The 19,739-nt window shown below is 38.5% G+C and overlaps 1 protein-coding gene across 4 annotated transcripts in view; it reads left to right on the forward strand.

Moving 5' to 3' along the window:
• Positions 1 to 19,739, forward strand: part of NCALD (neurocalcin delta) — a 440,857-nt gene that overhangs the window by 333,669 nt on the left and 87,449 nt on the right. Inside the window, exon 1 of one of the 4 annotated variants that reach the window (XM_047783506.1) lies at positions 12,103 to 12,267. The exons of 2 other annotated variants lie outside the window; for them this stretch is intronic. The gene's annotated coding sequence lies outside the window, so the exon portion shown is untranslated. Of the gene's footprint in view, positions 1 to 12,102; positions 12,268 to 12,658; positions 13,023 to 19,739 lie in introns of those variants that run through there. One more of the 4 variants, XM_047783507.1, reaches the window with a different exon arrangement.

A 19,739-nucleotide genomic window follows, 5' to 3' on the forward strand; every position in this document is an offset into this window, starting at 1 on the left:
CTTCTCATGATAAGGCAGCAAGAACCCTGGATGCCCCCATTTTGTACAAAAACTCAACAGAATATATGACTTTGGGCTGTGGATAATTTTAGGACTGATTCTCTATTCTTCTTTATAGACATGGTATTTCAACACAGGCACCACAAGAACGCATCTAGATTCTTCATGCTTTTCACTCTGTTTCTTTATCTCTTGGAAGTGGGAAGGAATAGAATCTTTGATGATTTGTAAAAATCAGGTTTATAAAAGCGCAAGAGTGTTTGACAGCAAAGAGAGTGTTATTATTCTAAACCAATCTTCAAAAAGAAAAAAGCGGAAACAAAGATCAGTATTTGCTCTAATGGTAGTGGATGTTGCTGATGGAAAAGTGACATTTTGTGGCTTTTCTTTTGTATGAGAAATACAATATAAAGAGGTGATTTGTGGACCCTTTTCCTATGAAATCCTTACTTTTTTTGTAAGAAATTCTCTTTGACAAAAGAATTTCTTTCTCTCTTGCAATCTATGAAAAGGCATGCAGGGGGAAAGGAGAAGTAATTGTTATTCCTTGAGTAATTTTGTTTGTCTTCAAACCATGGGGCTCTTCAGTGTCCAGAAAGATTTTCATGAGTCTTTTCATGATTTTTATCAAATATTAATTAAAGGTTACTAATTTAATTACTTGGAGAAATGAAGGACTGTTTTCCAGGAATTCTTCTGCCATGCTTTTGAATGCCCTATATTCTGCTTCTAGATGGATTCCTGGGAATTTCATGAAATTCCATAAGCGTATTTAACACGTGACATTTCACTTGCACAGGGTTCCCAGTTTTGTTTGGTTGATTGTTGTTGTTCTTGTTTTGATGGTAGAAACTCTAACACTTGGGAATAGGCTTGACCTATAATAATCATTCCTTAAATAAGAGAGAACTTTCTCCCTCTCTCCCTCTCTCCCTCCCTCCTTCCCTTCCTCCTCCCCTCCCCCCCCCCCCCGCCCCAAAGGTCCAGAGGGAACAAATCTAGGACTGGGTTGGCAGAGTTTCTCCATGAAGTCTTTCAGGATCCAGGCTTCTTCCAGCTCACAGCTCCATCGTCCATCTCTCCATCTCTAGGATACACAGCTCACTTCCTCATGGCCCACAGTGGTGGCCATCACCTCCATGTTCCCAAGCAGTAGGGTGGTAAATAAAATGAAACAAAGAGCAGGGCAAAGGGCTCAGACAAATTGGTTTGCTTGTTTGTTTTTAAGGAGGCCTCTGGAAGCTACCCATGACATATCCATTCACATTCAGTTGGCCTGTTTTCATTGCAAAGCCACAGAGATACAAGAGAGGCTGGAAAATGTCTTTATTCTGGACAGGTATTGCCCAGCTTAAGATTCTGTTCTATGGAAGAAAAAGAAAATGGTATTGGGAGGGCAACTAGCAGTGGTTGCTGCAGACATAAGAAGTGCTCCTTTAGATTTCTGAAGGGCCATCATGTGAACCAAAGGAACAAAACATGAGCCTGATACTAAAGCTGTAGGGAGGGAACATCTGGTTCATTGTAAGGAGACCTTTCTAACAGTTGGAACATTCCCATATGGATGAGCTCACCATTACTGGGAAGTATTCAAGAGCAGGTATTTACTATCTCTCAGGTAGAGAGAGGATTCCTCCTCCGGAGGAAAGATGGGACTGGGTGGCCACTAAGATACCTTCTCTTTGAAGAGCCTGTGAAAACTTAATTCTTCACATCCGAAGGAGTAATGATGTCCTCTTTTAATTTCAGTTATTGGCAATTTGAGACCCACTCTCTCTCTCTTTTTTCTCCTACTCATGTTTCAAGGTGTTTGCTGATTTCATTGTTTAAAGAGCCAACCCTGGCTTTCTCATTTTCTCTGTTGTACATTGTTTTCAGTTTAATAATTTCTTCACTCTTTGTAATTTCCTTCCTTTTACCTTGGGTTTTACTTTGCTCTTCTTTACCCAACTACTTGAAGGGGAAACTCAGATCATGGATTTTAAGCCTTTTTTTTTTTTTTTGTCTTTTTTAGGGCCGCACCCGCAGCATGTGGAGGTTCCCAGGCTAGGGGTCCTATCCAGAGCTCTAGCCGCCGGCCTACGCCACAGCCAGAGCAACTCGGGATCCGAGCCACATCTGCAACCTACACCACAGCTCACGGCAACACCAGATCCTTAACCCACTGAGTGAGGCCAGGGATGGAACCTGCATCCTCATGGATGCTAGTCAGGTTCATTAACCGCTGAGCAATGGGAACTCCCAGATTTTAAGCCTTTTAAGAAATTAAATGGTCTTATTAATTCAGGGTCAAGTGGAATAGAATCATGAAAGTGCTATGTAATCCATAAAGCACAATGCAAGGGTGCCACTCTTACCACTGTTTCAGTGACTGTGCGCAGTTAGCCTGTGATTAGTTTGAGCACAGCTCTCTTGGGCTGTCTTTCTCCCTGATCTCAGTTATGCTGTCTGCCACATTTGGCATCAGACCTAGCTGTTAGGCTTGACTAGCTTTTGACTGACTGCTCTAGTATTATTCGCAGTGCTGTATTGTGAGGGCATAAGTCGTTCCATGGTCTGATCCAATTAAATTCACTAGGGGCCATTTTGGGGGTCATTCTTGGAGGTAGTGTCTGACCCACAAAAGGGCTCTTTTTGGCTACCTCTTTCCCTGGTTTTCTCTGGTAAACTGGCTGGTCTACAGGCTAGCTTTTGCTCTTCTATCAGCTTCCTCTCAATTGTTTGCCACCAAAATCTCCATTATTTTCAAAAGCAAGCTTACATTTGAACTTTCCTCATTCTGTTTGAAATAAATTCAGTTCCTTTGGGAAGCTCTTCAGAGTTCTCTGCTCTGATAGACTGCCTTTCCCTCTGGGAAAAATCTCTGAGTAACTCCTTTGGACACCACACAGTGGTAGCCTCTGGTCTCAGATTGCCTCTGTCATAAAACCTCTGCCCTACAAGTGAGCTGAGTTGAGGATAATAAGTGCCCCGGGATCTCTGACCTGTCATGCCTGTAGTATAGCCTCTGCCCTACAAGGTGGAGCAAGGGAGCCCCCAACATCTTGGCTGCACTTATCAGGAATTTAACATCAGAGCTGGAGAAATATTGGTGCCCTGCTTTCCCAGTGAGATACTATGTCCCTTTATCAAGAGCTGAGGAGAGAAAGGGCTCAATCTTACTGGTTACACCTTCCCACGGTGGAGCTTGCATCAAACTGAGCTGAGGGGCTGGGGAGGAAATGGGTCATGACTCAAAAGTTCCACAGATTCTTGATATTCTTATCAAGTTTTAGTGTGTTTCTTCATTGGCTCTATGCCCCAAGGACGATTCTCAGAGACTTTATATGATGTTTAAAAATATTTTCACAAGTTATACTTGTTTTACTGGGGAACAGGTCCACAGAGATCCTCAAAGTGCTATGCTAAAAGTGGAACCTCTGTATTTGTTTAAAATAGATATATGCGTTTCCATTAAATAGTGCTTTCGATGCATGTAAATTTTGATATATTATGTTTTTGTTACTCAGTTCAAACTATTTATGCATTGCAATGTAAGTCTTTTTAACCCCTGGATTATTTAGAAATGTATTGCTTAGTTTCCATGTAGAAATTTTCCACTTAATTTTTTTAATATTGAGTCCAAACTTCGTTCCACTGTGTACAGAATGTACTCTGTGATTTTGATCATTTATAATGTGTTGAAAAGCTCCTGTGGCCCACCATGTTATCAATATTGTTAAATTCATTTGAGAGAAAGAGTTACGTATTTTGTCGTTGTTGAGATCTCATTCTCATGTGTTAATTAAGTCAGATTGGTTAATTTCATCATTAAAATATTCTCTGTCTCTACCCTGTATTTTGCTCCTGTTCTATCACTTATTGAGAAAGAGATATTAAATCAATACTAGAGTGTGAATTATTCTATTTATTGTAATGCTATTTTATTAGGTGCCTGCACAGGTAGAGTGGTGAATTATGAAGTGTTCTTCTATGTCTCTAGTAGGATTTCTTGCTTATACTACTATTAACTATTTCTTGATAATCATTTTGCTATTCCAGCTTTTTCTTGTTAGTTTATGTAGTAATTTTCATCTTATATGGAATAAAGAGTTCAACTTTTCTTATTAATACAGTCTTATATTCATTGCCTTTTTAATTGGAAGATTTGGTCAGTGTATGTATTACAATAACCATGGTAATTATTGACGCATTTGAGATTAAATCTTCAGGATTACTCTTTCTTCCTATTTATCCCATCCTTTTCTTTTCTTTTTTTCTTCCTCCTTTTTTCCTTCTTTCATGCTATATTAGCTTATTAGCTATACTTTCTTTTGTTAGTCTTTTAGTGGATGCCACAAGGATTCTGTTGTGCACTCTCACTTTATTAGGGACTATTATTTGTTAGTATTTTGACCAGAATACAAGAATATAAGAACACTTTAATTCTATTCATCCTCTCTTAGCTTTTGTGCTAATGTTGCCCTGTATTTTGAATCTACACATATTTTAAACCCCACAAGACATCATCATCTTATAAAACTGGTATTCATTTAAACTCATCTGTATGTTTGCTCTTTCTCTATCTCTGTGTTTTCATCTGAGATCATTTTTCTCATGCTTAAGCAGCTTCAGAAATTTACATAATTCTGTTGGAATGAATTCCCTCAGTTTTTGACTGAAATGTTATGTCACATTCATTTAAATTTTTTATTTTTATTATTTTTTTGTAATTTTTTTTCCCTCCATACAGCAAGAGGATCAAGTTATCCTTACATGTATACATTTTTCCCTGCACCCCTTGTTCTGTTGCAATATGAGTATCTAGACTTAGTTCTCAATGCTATTCAGCAGGATCTCCTTGTAAATCTATTCTAAGTTGTGTCTGATGAGCCCAAGCTCCCGATCCCTCCCACTCCCTCCCTCTCCCATCAGGCAGCCACAAGTCTATTTTCCAAGTCCATGATTTCCTTTTCTGTGGAGATGTTCATCTGTGCTAGATATTAGATTCCAGTTATAAGTGATATCATATGGTATTTGTCTTTGTCGTTCTGGCTCATTTCACTCAGGATGAGATTCTCTAGTTCCATCCATGTTGCTGCAAATGGCATTATGTCATTCTTTGTTATGGCTGAGTAGTATTCCATTGTTTATATATACCATGTCTTCTGAATCCAATCATCTGTCGATGGGCATTTGGGTTGTTTCCATGTCCTGGCTATTGTGAATAGTGCTGCAATGAACATGCAGGTGCACGTGTCTCTTTTAAGGAGAGTTTTGTCTGGATAGATGCCCAAGAGTGGGATTGCAGGGTCATATGGAAGTTCTCTGTATAGATTTCTAAGGTATCTCCAAACTGTTCTCCATAGTGGCTGTACCAGTTTACATTCCCACCAACATTAATTAAACTTTTGAGATAAGTGTAGATTCACATGCAGTTGTGAGAAACAAAACAGAAAGAACCCTTATGCACTCTACCCACTTTCCCCTAAAGGTAACATCTTGCAAAGCTGTAGTACAATATTACAACCAGAATATTGACATTAATACAGTCAAGACACATAACATATCCTAGATTCCATCACAGCACAAGGTTCCCTCCTGTTGCCCTTTTACAATCCTAGGCACTGCCCCCCATTCCCTCCTTAATCTCTGGCAACCACTGTTCTGTTCTTCATTTCTGTAATTTTGTCATATCAATAATGTTATATAAATGAAATTGTACAGCATGTGACGTTTTGAAATTTTTTTTTTTCACTTAGCAAAATTCTCTGGACATTCGTGCAGGTTTTTGTGTGCATCATAGTTTGTTTTACTTTATACTGAGTACGGATCTACTAAATTTTGTCCATACATTCACTCTTTGGAAGCACCTAAGTGGTTTCCTATTATTGGCCATCACTAAGAGAACTGTTAAAAGCATTTTTTAGAAAATGTAAAGCATTTTTTAACACGCTTTTCTGCTAGCATAAGTCTTTATTTCTCTGGAATACACAGGAGTACAATTGCTCAGTTATATATTGGTTACATGCTGAATTTTTTTTTTAAACTGCCAAACTGTTTTCAATAGTGGCTGTATTGTACCATTTTATATTCCCACTAGCAAAGTATGAGTGATTCAGTTTCTCTGCCAGCATTTGGTATTGTTACTATTTTTTTTTTATTTTAGTCATTTTGAACGGTATGTTCAAAATATCTCATTATGGTTTTAACTTGCATTTCCCTAAGAGCTAATGATGTGGGAAAATATTTTTTGTGTGCTTGTTTGTCATCTGTATACATTCTTGGGGAAAATGTATTTTGCCGATTGCCTAGTTGCATTGTTTGTTTTACTGTTGATTTTTACTATTAAAAAGTCTTTTTTGCTCCTTATAAATCAATACATATTTTCTTTGCCTTGCTGCTCTTAAGATTTTGTCTTTGTCTTTAGTTTTCAGCAGATTGATCGTGATGTGTCCTTGTATGGTTTTCTTTGTAATTTTCCCGTTTGGAGTATATAGGGCTTCTTAAATCTGTTGTTTTATATCTTTTGTAAAGTTTTGGCAACTTCTCAGCCAGTTCTTTTCAAATATTGCTTCTATCCTATCTCTCTCCCCAATGTACACCTAGAAGTTTTTCATTATGTCCCAAATGTCTCTTACATTCTTTTCAGTATTTTTCATTCTTTTTTTCTTCTTATACCTCAGTCTAAATATTTTCTGCTAATCATTCATTTCACTGATTTTCTCTTTTCTCTATCTTCTGTGCTCTTAATTGTAGTTATGTTTTTCAGTTAATTTTAATATACTCTCATTTTTATAGATTTTATTATTTGGTGTGTGGAACTCTCCACCTTGCTACTTCCTTGAATGTATTAATTATACTGTGGACCCTTGAATAACACAGGTCTGAATTGCACAGGTCCACTTACATATGTTTTTTTTTTTCATTAAATACATACTCAAGTACTACGCAATCCATGGTTGTTTAAATCTCTGGCTGTGGAGCTGCAGCTCTGGAGGGCGACTATAAGCTCTTTGTGAATTTTCAACTATTCAGACAGTCACTTCCACATTGTTCAGGGGTCAACTATGGTTATGTTAAAGTCCCTGTTTGATAACTGTAGGAGACAAATCATCTCTGGATCTGTTTCTATTGCCTATTTCTCCTTCTTGGATTTTGATCAGTTATACCTATTTCCCAGCATGATTAGTGATTTTGGAGTGAGTTGGAAATGGTATATGAAAAAATGGCAGAAGCTCTTTACACAGCGTTACTTTTCTCTGGAAAGTAGTAAGAAGAATTAGGAGCAAATTGTCTTAATCCAGCTAGGTATGGTATAATGATTCTAGGATGGGTCCTGGCTTTTGTAGGATGCATTCATTTCCTATTTTCCATTACTTCCGAGGCAGTTATGAGGCCTGAAAACATAGAGTATTTACAAGTTCCAACTCCTTGGAGAATCCTGAACTCCTAAGACAGCAAGACTGTTAACTCACCCTTTATGTTTTTATCTTCTTGTGCTGCGTTTTAATGTTTTACTTTTTGCTCTCTTGTCTAACACCATCAAGGGGAAAACAGTTCAGAATGTTGGGATCTCTTCTCTGATACTTAAAAAAAAAAAAAGCAAAACCTCAATCCCCAAGTCTGGGGTGATTTTGAGTATTTGAACCCCCAATTCTTGTGTTTCCAGTATTTGAGAATGCCAAAAGCCCCACCACCTAAGAATTATCAAATAATTTGAGGAGAAAAGTAACAGAGAACTTAGAGACTATTGCACTTACATCAGTAGCTTGTTCTTTTTCTTTTTTCTTTTTTTGTCTTTTTAGGGCCATACCCGCAGCATATGGTGGTTCCCAGGCTAGGGGTCAAACCAGAGCTGTAGCTGCTGGCCTATGCCACAGCCACAACAATGCCAGATCTGAGTCACGTCTGTGACCTACACCACAGCTCACAGCAACACCAGATCCTTAACCCACTGAGCGAGGTCAGGGATCGAACCTGTGTCCTCATGGATGCTAGTCAGATTCATTTCTGCTGAGCCATAAAAGGAACTCCCAATATATTTTTCTTTTATATGCAGTCTTGACACTTAAAGGTTTTTCTGCCTTGGCTAACTTTGATGCCTTCCAACCACTTTTTAAAAATCCAGCTATTATTATTTCACTGAGAGCATTAGTCTGAACACAACCAAAAAAACTGCATCATGTTGGGAAACAGAAGTTACTCAAGCCTGTGTGATCCAAATATTTGCTTCAATTAAGACTATAATAATTAGGGTGGTTTTATTCAGGATATTTTCACTCTTTTCCTTTGCCCATTTTCCTTGACTCAGACTTTGTGGATAGATTTTTCTTACTCCTTAGGCCAAAGCTAGATTAAGATCATGAGAGCTCCCAAATGCAGGAAAGATAAATTGGCCTTCTCCCCGATAAGAAATTAAAAATAAAAAAAAACCCTAAAGTATAAGATAGTCATAAGAAATAATTCAACACTTCCTAAAAATATATCAAATATAAATTATTTCCAAAAATTTATGGAGCAAGGCTTCCTGGGTGTAGATCCTGGCTCTGCCATGTACTAGGTAGGCAAGTTACTTCTCTCTCTATGCTTGTTTCCTTAGTTGTCAAATGTGGAAAAGAATAATACTTACCTCATAGGTTTTTGTTTTGTTTTGTCTTTTTAGGGCCGCACCTGTGGCATATGGAGGTTCCCAGGCCAGGGGCGAATTGGAGCTGTAGCCACTGGCCTTCACCACAGCTATAGCAATGCCAGATCCAAGCTGCGTCTGTAACCTACACCACAGCTCATGGCAACGCTGGATCCTTAACCCCCTGAGTGAGGCCAGGGCTCAAACCTGCGTCCTCATGGATACTAGTTAGATTGGTTTTGCACTGAACCATGATTGAAACTCCACCTCATAGATATTAAATGATTTACCATGTCTCTTGCACTTAGAACAATGCTCTGGATATAGTAGGTGCTCAATTAATATAAAAGATTATCCAACATCAATAGCAATAGCCATATAATACATCAGCATATAACTCACATAAACTCATAAATAATTATGATTTCGTAGAGATAAGTTTGATCAGCAAATTTACTTGAAGCCATCCATTGCTAGAAAATTTTATAACTCAACATTTTTGTTTTTCTTTTTCCTTCCTTTGCCTTTTTAGGAGATTGAGAAGCGCCTTTCTCCTCTCTGTTAGCAGGAAGAAAAAGGAACCATTTCTTTCTCAGCATTTATTTCCCAATAGAGGAGTCATTCAACATGTATTGAGCACTTACTGTATTCTGGGCCCTGTGCTAACCATAGAGTTGTAGAGATGCCTAGGATTCCATCTTTTCCCTGAAGTCTTTGTAGACTTGTCAGAGTCAAATAAGAAATGACATACATGTTGAGCCACTGACCGTGTCAGGGTATCAGCATTTTAGAAAACCTGAACTTTATAATCCTTACAACAATCTCAGAATGTAGACACTGAGGCTCAGAGGACTTAAGTTGCTTGCTCAGATGAGACTTGAACCCAGTGCTTCCAACAAAAGAGGTCCATGGCCTTCCCACCCAGGGTAGACAGGGACACAGCAGTAGTTCTACTGCGAAACATCAATCAAAAGGCTGATTATAGTTGTCTACTCATGGCCTCAACCACCTGTTAATTCAGGTGTGTGAACCCAAGTCCACCTGCTTGTTTAGTGGCATTTACCAGTTATTTCCAGCAAAGTGGTCAAACTAATAATAGGCAGTCTTGACATTCATACAGAAAGTGAAAGCTATGGTGCAGAACTATTTTTGAATGGGTATTTTTAAATTCAGTGAATCATTTTCACCTTAAAAAGAAGTGGATTCTCATTTAAAAAAGAAAATGATACATATTGTCTTCAGTGTGGTAGGCTGTGATTGGAAAAGGCCCCCGAGTGCATTTCCTGTGATATTTTCAATTGCATTTGGATTAACTAGCCAAATTGGTAGAAACTTGAGCTCCAAAGAGATTATCATCACAATTTCAACCCGGCAGACCAGTGGCTTCCTTAGCTGTAAGAGGAATCTCTAATTCTAGGTAGTTTGCAAAGGGCAATGAGTGATGGCAGGTTGGAAGCTTACTATAGAAAAAAAGGATTATGTGTATCCACTTTCCATTTTGAAGGTCAGTCCACTGATGATTTTAACTTATGGTGAGTTTAAGCCCAAGTTAGTAAAGTATACTTAGTCTTAAAAATGATAGAAAAACGCAAGGTGAAAAGGTGTTAGTATTTGTTACATTTTAAAGTAATTAAAGGCCAAGAATTTAGGAATTTTTTGAACTGATAACTTCTTGTTTCAGAGGACATCACCTATTGGCAAACCGTGGTACTGCAGTTTTGCTGCTTAGAAAGGAAGACTTCACCAGGCAGCCCTTGGATTTGGAGTCAAAGAGATGATAAAGCAGGCAGCTCAGAGAACGTGGGGCCTTGGAGATCTAGAAAAATATGCTTTCTCTCCTCTCTTCCCATCCCCCTCATTCCTAGGATGTGAATTTCTTAGAGAAAACCAGAACTGCAGCTAGAACAAATTAATTGTGGCTTTGACTGAAATCTGCCACGGATGAGACATCCCGAGCCATCTAGATAGACATGGAATTCATTGAGAAAATTGTCATCATGCAAACTGATCAATTCCTGGCTATCATTAATCTGCAATTACAGGAGGAGCATTCGTCACAGCATTAAACTATTTAACGTTTGAAGGCTATAACTAATAGCATCAGGAAAATAACTTTTCAAATAAATGTGTATCCTTTCTCCCACCTGGGGCTAGGACAGAAGTAAAGGACGAGGAAGATGGAATAGAAAGACTCTGTGGCTAAAAAGTTTGAACATTAATCTTATTATAGTTCTAGAAGCAATTCCTGACTCTTAGCTGACCCTGTCTTTTGTGGTGACATAAATATAATCTTAGCTGGCTTTGCTTCCATTTATATTTTGTAGCATCCAGAGCTACTCTTACTTCTTTTTAAAGAAGCCAGAATAGAAATCCTGATAACTCTAGCATGCAAAGATCCTTAGGGTTTTGAGAACAATCTCTTCTGCCCTCCTTTTATCCTCTTTGCCCTTTGAAGAGTATGTGTTTTCTGAATGTGTTTTTCAGAGGACCTTCCTCTGGTTTCGTTTCATTTTATTTCCTGGACTTCCTAGGAATTAAGAGGGAGAATGAGCTAGGAAATCAGCTCGTGTGTGGAGTTAGAAGAAAGCTAGGGTGATCCTAAAGGAAATGAAGCTGAAGTTAAAAACGTGCAGGACGATCCTTTTATTCTGCTGCCCTAGACTTTCCCTGATGTTTGTGTTTGAGGACAGTCACCTGTTTACTCCAGGCTGAATCGCAAAGGGATGTACATTTAGGAGGGGATAATTCGGCACCTGTATGGTGACCCCCAAAGTAAAATCCAAAAAACGTGTAAAATGAAAAGTATTTTAAAGCAGCGCTGTTTCGAAAGTCTTCTGGTTACCATAGTCAGCTTACAACGCAGGGATCCTGAGTTCATCTCACCTGATTCCCCATCCCAGTTAAGGTGGTTATCTTTACATGCTCATCTGATTCGCAGCCACCACACCTCATCTTTCTTCTCTTTCTATCCATCACTAGTACTGGTCTCAGTACCTTATGTGGAGTCTTAGATTGTTTTAAAAATATCTTGTCTTTCAGCTCCCCTTGCATTTCTGTTTTTATTTGTTTGCTTACAAATAGATTGCATTAGCTTGGAATACTACCCCCAGAATGTCTCCGTTTCTTTCCTTCTGTTCTAGAGAGAGAGAGGCACAAACTTCATGCTGGCGACAGCAGACCAATGGGAACCACCGAGGGGCATGCGTTTCTCTGCCAATAACTGTAAGGAACAGACCCCAAAGCCTTGAGGAGGAAAGTTGTAGGTGCTCTTTGAATCACAACTTCAAGGGTTGAGCTTGTCGGGGAGCTGTCCGTGATGATTGTGGAGTGTGTGCATACACACACACCCCCCCACACACACACACACTCACACACATATGCACCCCAGTGACAGATGACCTATTGAAATAATTTCAGAGCTGTTCTGTGGTTGCTACGACAACCACTGCTCTCTTGGCTTTCATCTGGCCATGTGACAGGGACTTTGACGTCAGCTGGAGGCAGAGTCTGTGGCTGAGTCCACACAGTCAAAGGCCTGTGAGAATCTGGTGGATGCTGGCTGCCGCCGCTGCTCTTAACGCTGCTGCTGCCACTGCTGCTTCTGCGTCCCGGCGGCTGCAGAGCATGGACTGTTAAATCTTGCGCTTCTTCTGCGTGAGGTAACTACTTTGCTTTATATACATGAGTTCGCTGTGTTTATAGATCACCGTGGTTTTCCCTCTCTCTTACCCCTTACAAGTTTGTCTTCCTGAACAATTATTGTTGTACCAGGAGAAAAATGCGAGTCAGCTTCTAGTTTTCATTTGGGGTGGAATCTCTGGCATTTGGGTACACTTGGGTTTATGTTCTGTGAAGTCAGTTAAAATATAATCGTCTTTCTTGTTCAACACTTGCTAACATGACATTATTTAGAGATAGGGATTTTGCAGCCTGAGCCAAACATTCTCCGTTGAATTCCAGGAATCCTCCCTTCAGTATTGTTTTGGGTTTAAAGACTCCAGCATAGCCTTGCAATATGTTGCTAACTTTGCTTTTTTTTTCTTTCTCTCTCTCACATTTGCTACCCTATCCTGAATCAGCCTAGAATAGTTTGGAATTTGGTTTCTGTCTTGCTTGCAGCATATTCATAATTAGCAACAGTAGGCACAGCGGGAAAGAACGTTATACTTTGAAACAAAAGTTGGGGTTTTTCTAGTGAATAAAGTATTCTGAAAAGACCAAGGAAAACTGTCCACAGATTCCTATTTGGAAAAAAATCATCTGGAACATGCCAAGGTAGTTGGGGTGGAATCTCTTGCATGTGCGCATGCAGTTGCTTTTTGGTCGTTAGAGCAAAGTGCAGATTTTCAGTATCTTCCTCTGAAAATTCAGCTGTGAAGAGAAGAGCATTGGACGGTCTTCACTACGGAGTCGTGTAAGCTGTTTTTGTATTTAAAAAATGAAATAATTATCTACAGAAGAAAGCAATAGCCCTAAAACTAAATTATCATTGGAGGACCTACTTTATTTCAAACACAGATATCGCCACTAAAAATTTCCTCTAGATCTTGAAGGAATAACTTGATAATGGTGATTAATAAAGCCTTTTATCTCTATTCCTGTAACAATATATGCTGCAAATTGGGGGGGGGGAGGCATTGTTGTAGTTTATTGTCTTTCCAACTTTAGTACTTTTGAATTTTTGATTATTGCCTGCAAATTGGATCATTTTTATAGCTTGTAATTCAAAGAAAACCTATGATATTGAAGTTAATCAAAGCCTAGATTTATAACCAGCTATCTAGATCTCACAAATTTAATCAGAAAAAAAGACAATTTAGAGCAGAACATGTACTGTACCTACTATTTTAATGACTAGAAAATAATGGTTTAACTATGTATACATGAAGAACACATAATTTATGGCATGTGAATTATATATCAATTTTATGCAAGAATATGTTGTTCTTCAGTAGTTTCTGAATTCTGATTGATTTTACTCTTGGAGTTGAAATTTTTGAACAGTATTTAGTTTCAGGGATAAGTGAATAATTGTAAGTGCATCAGTAATTTCTCAATAGCTTTCATTGAGTGGATATTCATTTAACTTGCTGGCATTTGCTATATCTATTTTTGGCTAGAGTCTCCATGGAGGATTTTCCCAAAAGTCTAATGTGCTTACACTCAAGGCATGTCTACTGAGGCATTATCTCATCGTTTAATTTATCTCATAACTGTAATAACTCAGAGGCCATGTTCTTAAACTTCTAGAAATATGTTAATTGATTTGCCATATTTCAAGTGAGCATGAATAGAACCAGTAGCCAGTAGCACTGTTGCTTGAGAGCCGTATCTTTGAAAGGGTACTTTGATGTTTGCTTCTTTAATTCAAAATGAGAAATTATCATTATAATCTTTCCAGGTGGCAAAGATTTTTCTTGATACTCTCTCTATGTTTTAGAATCTATAGGTCTTTGCTTATGGCTAAATAAGAAAAAAAAATGACTCTCATCAGAACCATTTATTTAAAGCAGTGAGACTGTTGATTTCAAGGTCAAGTTTGCTTTAACTTCAAAAGAAACTTGTGAGGAATGATGTACTCTAGAAACCTGGATGTTGCATTAGTAAATACTTTAGGTACAGTTTCAAGGATTTTTAATCTTTTGGGGACCATGGATCTCTTTGGCAGCCTGGTAAAACCTATAGGTTCTTCTTAGAACTATTTTTTTTAATGCATGATAAAGAATGAAGGATTACAACAGAAGCCACGTTTATTGAAATACATTAACCAGATTTTTAAAGATTATGATATATATTATTAATGGTTTGATATTAAATAAGATGAATTAGCAGTAATATTAACTACCATAATTTTGAAGTAGTGATAAGAGGAAAGGTATTTCGAGATGGCTACAATGACTGTAATGTGATGTGAGAATATCTATGATTTCTCTTGGCAGCAAAACCTCAGGTACTGCGGTTTTGTGGCCTACATTTTAATTGAAAGATACTAAATTTCAGTTTGAGGTTAGTGAAACTAAAGATTTAAAAATTTTCCCATCTAGCTTCTTGGATCCTGTGAATTTTATCCACCCCTGAGTTAAATGATATGTAAGCAGGTGATGCTAAAAGGTCTTGGAACTGCTCCAGGTAAAATCCACACCACCATTTCTGCATTCATTTCTACCACTCCTGATTTTCTTCTCTGAATGTGTGAATTTCACAGGATTGTCTACTCTCTATGTGGAAAGGGTTGATATATCCACATGGCTACCAAACTTTTTATTTTCTTCCTTGAAATCCCTAAGTAGCCTTGTATACTAAGACTAGGAAACTCAGACCTGGTGAGTAGGGATTAAAAGGAAAATGTATAGTATTAATGCAAGTTAGGCAAGTTAACACCAAGGACCATGGAAGTAAGACCATAGCTATTTACAAAGGGACCTTTATCAAGTCCAAGAAAATAAGCAAGAAGTACTTAGATGAAGAATGCAGAGTGTTACATGAGATCGCAGCTGAAGGAATTTCTAGAAGGCACTTTGTGTGTTCACAACAATTGAAATGAGTATTAAAGAACTTATGTAACATTTCAGTTTAAGGCAAAGCACCTACATGCATAAATTGATCAGTGGTAGCGTAAATTCCAGTTACTATGGATAGAGCCTGCTGGTTCAGAAATCTTAGACCAGGACACCTTCAGAATGAAATGGGGGAGTGGAGACACTTCACAAGTAACCTGAACACAAAATTTTATTTAACTCATTGGATACTCAAGGCCAATACAAGGAAGTATTAATATTATTGTTTAGTGACTTACGGAAGAATGGTCTCATTCCCTGTGTCACTCTTAATTTGCAGAAGATATTGCCTAATTTTCCTCTCCAACTAACTACATGACTTGTAGGTTGTTGGCTGATGTCATGTATCATTGCCTTTCCAGCCCGGCATTTAGTCCTGGCCATCCTTTCTATTACATCAGCACCCACCATCCCAGCATAAGAAAATGGGAGCTATGACATTATGCACAGACTGGTGTTTAAATTCAATCCAAATCCTAATGTTTGGAATGGAAGCTTAGCAATTTTTCATCATGTGTTCTTGGGAGAATAACAAAAGGGAATTTTCTCAAACATTTCTTGTTCTCTGGACTAGAAAAGAACACCTGCTTCAGGGCTTTGAGTCTCTGTGGCAACTTGATAAAAAAAAAACTTGGAAAAAGTTGAAAATCGCTGACTCTAGTCTGTACTGTTTGCTTCTTTGATGGTAGGTGTTTGATATCTTATGTTCAGAAAGGAATGTGCTATTATTTTTGATGAAATCAACTGTTACTTAAATGGTGCCCCGTGATGGAAATTCACCTAGAAATAGCCTTCCAAAATACAGTATTGTCTATTGTTTCCAGAAGTGATATTATAAAAGTTGGTGCTCATAAAGACTTTGATATAAAAATTATATGATAAATATTTAAATTCACTGGAGCCACACCCTTTAAACTAAAGACAGGCTATTCTTTTTAATCTCTTCAATGAACTTTAGGGGGGTTTGGACGTATTTCTATAAATGCCTTTAATTAGAGACATCGCATCCTTTCAAAATTCATTTGACATGAATGTAAAATATATATAGTTACATCACATTAAAGTTCTATATTTGATTTTCAAGAAAGAAATCTCCAGTCTGAAAGATATTCCAGCTACTGACTGTCCTAATAGGAGGATTCTCCATATTTTCTTAATTCTGTCCCAGTGAGTGTAGGAAAACCAAAATTGCATATTGCTTTTATGCAAGGATGAATTTTCTTAAGGATCATTCTAGAATTTCTTCATGTGTATGAATTTAAACCCTACCCATTAGAGGTAAATGTCGAGAAGAGTATTGTATTCTTTGGCCGACTGCTCTGCTGACTCCCACAGACTCTCCTATGATTCATACAACTAAAACCACGACCAATTTTGTAATGACCGTATTTACAACATCCTTGCAGATAAATGAAAAAGTGGCATCCCACACAAGTGATCTGATCCTATGCTTTCCCACGTTTTACCATGGATCAGGTGCAGTATGAGATAGCATTACTCAATGAGAAAGTGTTTATTAAGCAGCTACTACTGCATCCACAGTCTGATAGTAGGCATTTTAAGTTCCTCCCTCATGTGGTTCTTGAATGAAATATGCTACTGGCATAAATAGCCCATGTTACCTTATAGGCTTCTGACTTTTGTTTGCTTAAGCTTTTATTCTGACATTCAGTCCTTTATGCATTCAATAAGTTTGGAGCACCTGCTGTGTGCCAGGCATTAGACTAGACACTAGGGAGGTGATGGTGAACAAGACAGATAAGGTTTCTGTCATCATGGAACTTAGAGTCTAACTATACAGGAGACCTCCCCAAAGATCTCAGTGTCACAGCATCTAGGGTTTCTCCCTCATAGCCATGCTGGCCAGTGCACTCAGAAAGAGAATCTTTTCTATAAGGGAAAAAAAATCAAAGCAAAAGAGAGAAGCAAACAATCTGGGAACCACTACATTTTATACCAGAGTCAAACCTTAGAAGAGGCATTCTTCAGCTGGTGAACAACTAACCTAATTTGTGAGCAATCTATTCATATCAGTGTCAAGGATTCCAGAACCGTACACCCAGCCCTTTTCCCAAAAGCTATCTGTCCTCTAGTTCATAAATACGAAACTGGCAGGGACAGACCTGGACAATAATTTTTATGTATATACCTTGCCTGATGCAAATAATGAGAGCCATTTCAACATATGAAAGGAATCCTTAAATTAGTGGCCCCCAGTATGTCAATCCTATCCTCCCTATACTAACCCAGTCAAGATGGGTTCACTGCTCTAGTAAATAGCCCCAAATCCCAATGGCCTAATTCAGTACTATTCATTTTTCACTCACCCACAAATCAGATTTGAGGGAAGATCTCTTCTCCACACAGTAATCCAGGGATTCAGGCCCCTTCCACCTAGGTAAATTGCTCTGGGGACAAATCCTGTCTCTACCACTTATGGGTGTCACTTGGGGCAAATTACCAAAGCCACAGTTTGTAGATAATATTAGTACCTACCTTGTAGATTTTTAAGTCAACTTGCTTGACATACTAACTTGCCGACATTAGGTACTCAGTGATGTGAACCTATTTTTTTTTTTTTGAGTATAGTTGATTTACAGTGTTGTCAATTTCTACCATACAGCATAGTGACCCAATGTACATATATATTCTCATACTCTCTTCCATCATGTTCTACCCCAAGAGATTGGATATATTTCTCTGTGCTGTACAGCAGGACCTCATTTCTTATCCATTATAAATGTAATAGTTTATATCTACCAGCCTCAAATTCCTTGTTCATCCTACTTCCTCCCCCCGCCTGGCAACCACAAGTCTGCTCTACATGTCTGTGATCTGTTTCTGGTTTGTAGATAGGGTCATCTGTGCCATATTTTAGAGTCCACATATAAGTGATATATGGTATTTGTCTTTCTGACTTGCTTCATTTAGTATGAGAATCTCTAGTTGCAACCATGTTGCTGCAAATGGCATTATTTTGTCTTTCTTTATGACTGGAGTAGTATTCCATTATACATATGTACCACAATGATGTGAACTGTTATCATTCATTTTCTACCTCTGGTAGTGCTGCCACCACCCTCATCCCCCCAGGAACCAGGGAGTACCACTGCCACAGTTGGAGGAGCTATGACCCTGGTGTCATAATAGCTGACACTTAGGAAGCTAGTCTTCTAAGCTCTTTTCAAAATAACTATTTTTCTTCTTCCCAACATCCCAATTTTATAAATGAGGAAACTTAGGAACAGACAGCTTGAGCACATTTCTCAGTATTACCCACCTGAGTTCTGGGTATTTGGCTCTAGAGTCCCTATGCTATACTACCTTCTAAGCTGGAAAATATTGTATTTCCCCTAGAAGTAATGTTATATGCTGTGGCAGATTGTTCTCTCCAAATATGGCCATGTAATTATATCGACCCCCACTCGCTTTTCTGGGATATTGCTACTCTCCCTCAAGAGATGGAGTCTATTGCCTTCACCATGATATCTGGCTTGTGATCGGTCCAACTGAGTCCAGTCCTACTAGGGGATTCTCAAGCCTGGATTATAAAAAAAGATACAATTTCTTTTCCTCACAGCTGTTCTTTGTTTATCTTACACCTGTTATTTGCCCTTGGAAACCAGCCACCATATTATGAAGAAGCCCAAACCATATAGAGAGACTTCATGTAAGTTTCACCCAACACCTCCAGCTAAGATCTCAGTCAAATAAAGAGCATCAACTTCCAGACATGCGAATGGGCAAGCCTGCAGAAGATTCCAGACCCCAGCCCTCAGGTCCCCTTTACCCCTCCTGATGCCAAGTAAACCAGAGATGAGATCTCCCTGCTGAGCCCTACCCTAAATTGTAGGTGCATATACAAAATAAAAATTGTTTTAAGTCCATGAGTTTTCAGTGAGTAACTGGACTGTATGGGGTAATTAGACATGAATAAAATACCTGTGTAAAAGACTAAACTGTAGTTAAATAAAGATTAAATAGGTCTTTGGGATTTGGCATAAATATCTAATCTCATTAAAATAATTTCTGGAGAAAAATATATTTTGGATGCCAATTAAATTACAAATGGGCTTTAGAGGAGTTTTTGTCATGGCACTGTGGAAACAAATCCAACCAGGAACCATGAGGTTGTGGGTTCGATACCTGGCCTTGCTTATTCGGTTAAGCATCTGATGTTGCCGTGAGCTGTGGTGTGGGTCGCAGGTGGAGCTTGGATCCTGTGTTGCTGTGGCTGTGATGTAAGCTGGCAGCTCTAGCTCTAATTCAACCCCTAGCCTGGTAACCTCCATGTGCCTCAGGTGGGGCCCTAAAAAGCCAAAAAACAAATGGGCTTTAGGTATGAAACCTATTCATAAATTTGGAAGGGTAGCCCTACATTGTAATGCTATTGCCGATGGTTCTAGGAGGAGATTTGGGCTTCACTGCTTTGGACTGTATGAATTTAGTGAAATCTCCCTTGTTGCTTCCTGCTGGCTGGGATCCTCTCCACAGGAGACTACCATGTGGACAGCAGTACTTGTGCCATTTTCCCTGGCTCACTCCTTAGTCTCCTTATCTGCTTTTGTCTCTCT

Source organism: Phacochoerus africanus, chromosome 6 (assembly GCF_016906955.1).
Source record: "Phacochoerus africanus isolate WHEZ1 chromosome 6, ROS_Pafr_v1, whole genome shotgun sequence".
Taxonomy (NCBI): domain Eukaryota; kingdom Metazoa; phylum Chordata; class Mammalia; order Artiodactyla; family Suidae; genus Phacochoerus; species Phacochoerus africanus.